General features: G+C 45.2%; 1 pseudogene; it reads right to left on the reverse strand.

The window, feature by feature from the left end:
- Positions 1 to 769: 769 nt before the first annotated feature.
- LOC103213558 lies at positions 770 to 1,703 on the reverse strand (annotated as a pseudogene).
- Positions 1,704 to 4,661: the final 2,958 nt, after the last annotated feature.

Genomic DNA, 4,661 nt, shown 5'->3' on the forward strand with positions numbered 1-4,661 from the left:
AAAAAAAAAACCTTTGGAGAACAGAGGCTTTTTTCTTTAGATATTTATTCCCAGATCCTGTCCTTCCTCTCTCATTGTGGCTTTTCACATTGATCCAATTGTAGCACTTCCTGGAGAGAGCTATGTTCTAATCAGCAACATCAAGAAGAATACTGGACAAAGCCAAAAGAGAGAATGCAGATTTTCTCATGTCTTTGAAGTCAGTTAATAATTCTAAGCTATTAAGCAATAAAATTTCACAATTTAACTTTCAATAATTTTTTACCTGTAATGGACATGAACAGGAAATGTGGCATGAATCCTTCTATTCAAATGGGTGCACAATTTCTACTGAGATGAATGCCAAGTACCAGAATTGTACTTTGTTCTCTACCCCATACAGTTGGCTGACCCCAAAGTCTCACTAATAGGCCATTTAGTAGTTATGCTTGGATAATGGCAACAGAAATCATGAGTCCGAGAAGATACAATCTAAATTATCTAACATTACTACCTATTAAGAATCCCTTTTCTTATAATTGCTGAAAAGCTATTAAGTTAAAACAACCATACAAACTCCCCAAAGATAATTTGGGTTCAAACCCCAAACGAAACGTTTGCAATCCTCTTTGCTTGCCCAAATGAAGGAATTGATCCTTTAAAGGAAACGCGCACTGCATATTAAGTCATGTCTTTGAAAACTGTTAACCATCTACACAATAGTCTTGCTTGAACGCAGTTCCCCACTTATCGAAATACTACGCCTACTCTTCTTTACGGATTCTGGCATTTAAGCAACTGGAGGGAGAAGCAGCTTGAAATAAACCTTCACCGACTCATAAATGAACCACTGGAGGGCAGTCAGGGTGCTGATCATGACGATCCGCGGGAACAGGCCCTTCCACACGCCTGCAAACCCCAGTGTTTGCAGAACTCCAAATGCCGTGCTGCTTTTCTCCTTGGTCAAAATGGACTCTACGGAATCTGCCGGATGGGACATGATGGCACAGAAGATGTCGGCGATGTAGCCAGCCATGAAGGTAACCTATAGCTGCTCAGTTTTGGTGCCCTGGTTCTGCGGCTTGGGGATCACCGTGCGCTCAAAGCAAGCGAACTTCATCATAGTGTAGGGGATCTGCCGCACCCACAGCGGCGTCTCTGACCCTCCTCGCTGTCCATTCTGGGCACCACTGCCTGGAGGGTGCTGGCGAAGCCGGGCTGTGTCTGGATACGAACTTTGAAGGCCTCTATAGGTGCAAGGACGATGTCAGTGAAGAACTCGGCGTTGGCCGAGCTGTCCAGGTAGAGGTTGGTCCTCCAGAGGTAGGCCCTCTCCTAGCCCAGGAGCTGCGAGTAGCGGATCCTGAAGACCGCGTAGAGGCCGAACTTGAAAAGGCCTTGCATGGAGTAGCTGAAGAAGGTCGGGGCCCCGCCGCGGGCCAGGCCGTGGAGTTCGTCGTCCTGCACTATCACTCCGAAGCCCTTAAGATGTCCTTGTACTCACCGGGATCCACCTTCATGCAGCACTTGACCAGATCCAGGGGCGTGAGGGCTGTGTGGGTCAACCTGCAGTTCAGCATCCCACCCAGGACCCACAGCAGCAAGTACTTTGGGGAGCCGTAGTGGCAACTGTACTCCTCCACGGCCACCACAGACCAAGGCCTTCCTTCGTGTTGGCCCAGGATTCTTGTCTGCTGGGCTTGGTAGCCGTCAGCATGATACATAAAACCATGCTCTGACCAGGCAGACACTTCCTTCAAGCAACGGGTCTTCCTGTCAGGTGCCCTCTATCTTTTTTTTTTTTTTTTTTTAATGCCTCCAGGGCCCGTAGGGGCAGGCGCGCATGCGTGGTGAATTCCCACGAGCACCGCCAACCCAATGGTCCAGATGAGGACCAGCCGCTTCTCCCAACACTCACAGTTCCTGCCCACGCTCTGCCTGCGCTTGTGCAACCCAACCGCTAACTTCGTAAGTTTGTGTCGGGCCTGAGGCATTGCCCAGTCCCCTTCAGCTCCAGGTCCACCTTCAATCCCTCCCTCACTCCTTTAGGTGAATGGGCTCTGATAATCTCAAGGGACTCCATCCCTCACCCCCTCCTCAACAACGGCAATCATCTCTAGACCTTACCTTGGACGGTGGTTAAACTTTCCATGTCCACATGACTTTTGTCCAGCTCAGCTGCCTATTCCTCTACAAAAATGCTAAAAATATAAATCAGCAAGTACAAACATGAGTAAACACAGGAATAAGCTAGTAAATAGATGAGGAGGTGGACCAGAGAGCGAGGAATCACCATGCCCACTGCCTTCCTGAAAGGCCTTCTTCCTAGAGTTCTTGCCCAGCTGTGCCCCATAGGGCAATGGTCGTCTCCTGGCAACAGTGTTCTACAGAGGGAATGGGAAGAGCTAGACAGGAACCTGGTGTCCAGTCCTGTGGCTTCCAGCTTTACACATATATCTTACATGTCATATGGGATGACATCTCCCCCCACACTCACACTCTATTCCTGTCTCTCTCCAAGAGTTATAATGGAGATTTAGGAAGCACAGAGATATTCACTAAACTGGAGGTGGGGGAGATACTGATTACTGCCATTCACAGTATTGTTGTTGTTGTTGTTGTTATGTGCCGTGGAGTCGGACCTGACTCATAGTGACCCCTCCTTGGGTGTCCGAGGCAGTATCACTATGGAAGTAGATTGCCCCACCTTCCTTCAGAGGAGTGGCTGGTGGGTTTAAACCTCCAGCCTTCTGGTTAGCAGTCAAGTGCCTTAGGCACTACGTTACCAGAGCTCCTATTCACAGTATAGCACAGAACTTTTTCATTAACTACTGAGTGCCTGGCATGATTTTGAAGACTATGAAAGTGAGTCAGAAATTGTTCCTTCACTTAGGGAGCTTGCAGTTTAATTGCCCTAGAAAATAAAAACTACAGTGACTCCAAGTATAAATCAATAGCATTAAAACACCCACTGTATGCTGGGCCCTGTGCAGGGTTAAAGATTTAGCAAAGAACCAGACACAGGCATACTCTTACTTCTAAAGGAGAGTGAGAAAAAAGAAATCAGTATTGTGTGATAAGTATTGTAACAGAAGTCTGAATAAAGTAGATGAACAATGAGGAGGGACAACTAATTCTGCCTGGTGAGGTTAAGAAGGCTTCCCAAAGGTGACAAGATGGCTGGGTCTTGAAGGATTAGTAGGAATTTACCATGTAGAGAAGATAAATGGGAAAGTAATTCCAGGCTAAGGGAAACATGAGTGCATGGCCTTTTGAGGAGAGGTAATGAGTGGTCCGACTTGACGGCACATAACAACAACAAGAAGAAATTACCAGCCACTCGTCGGAAAGAAGGTTGGGCAATCTATTTCAGTAGTGGTACTGCCTTGGAAACCCAAGGAGGGGTCACTATGAGTTGGGTCTGACTTGACGGCATATAACAACAACAACAACAAGTAATTCAACATGGTGGAAACTAGAAAGGGAATACTAAGAATTAGTCTGGAAAAAATAGAGTTTGGGCAAATTAGGGAAGGCCTTAAAGCCATGGCAAGTGTTTTTACTTTTATTCTTTAGGGTAGGCCAATTTTCTCAAAAGTGTGATCCATGGGCCACCTGCAACATAATCACCTGGAGTGTCTTACTGAAAATTTAAGATCCTGCCCTACACCCTCTGTATGAGACTCTGAGAATAATAAAAAAAAATCCAAACTCACTGTCATCAAGTCAGATCCAACACACAGATACCCCTTCTTGAGTTTCTGAGGCAGTATCACTATGGAAGTAGATTGCCCAACCTTCCTCCCAAGGAGTGTCTGGTGGGTTTGAACCACCAGCCTTCTGGTTAGCAGTCAAATGCCTTAGGCACCACGCCACCAGAGCTGCTTCTCTAAGAATAGGAATTTGCAATTTTTAGTAAGCACTTAGGTGGATTCTTCATTCAACTTCACTAAAGTTTGAATACTACAGTATGGTAGACCACAGATTTATTTTTTAAGGTTCTCTGATAAAGAATTCAGACAATTCAGTACTTTGAGTTCGGTACTTACATCCTGTATACAACTGGGTGGTGTATACAATACAACTATGAAAATTCATAGCTGTACACTTAAGGTTGTTGTTAGGTGCTAATGAGTAGGCTCTGATTCAGTGACCCTGTGCACAACAGAACAAAACACTGGCAGGTCCCATGCCATCCTCACAATCCTTGCTAGGCTTGAGCCTATTGTTGCAGCCACTGGGTCAATCCATCTCTTTGAGGGTCTTCCTCCCTTTCTTTCTTTCTTTTTTCTTTTTTTTTACCAACCCTCTACTTTACCAAGCATAATATCCTTCTGACAACATGACCGAAGCAGGAAATCTGGGCATTCTTGCTTCAAAGGATCATTCTGACTGTATTCTTCTGAGATAGAATTGTTCTTCTGGCAGTCCATGGTGTATTCTATATTCTTTGCCAGCACAACTTCTGCAGTCTTCCTTATTCATTGCCCAGTTTTCACATGCATATGAGGCGATTGAAAAGACAATGGATTGGGTCACGCTCACTTTAGTCTTCAAAGTGCTTTAACACTTTATTTATTTATTTTTTTTTATTAGGATTTGGGTGAAGATTTACAGAGTAAATTCACTTTTCATACAGCAGTTCACATATACTTTGTCTCATGTCATTGACCAAAATTTAC

The sequence above is a fragment of the Orycteropus afer genome, unplaced genomic scaffold, assembly GCF_000298275.1.
Source record: "Orycteropus afer afer isolate SDZICR_OR568_19922 unplaced genomic scaffold, OryAfe1.0 scaffold07485, whole genome shotgun sequence".
NCBI lineage: Eukaryota > Metazoa > Chordata > Mammalia > Tubulidentata > Orycteropodidae > Orycteropus > Orycteropus afer.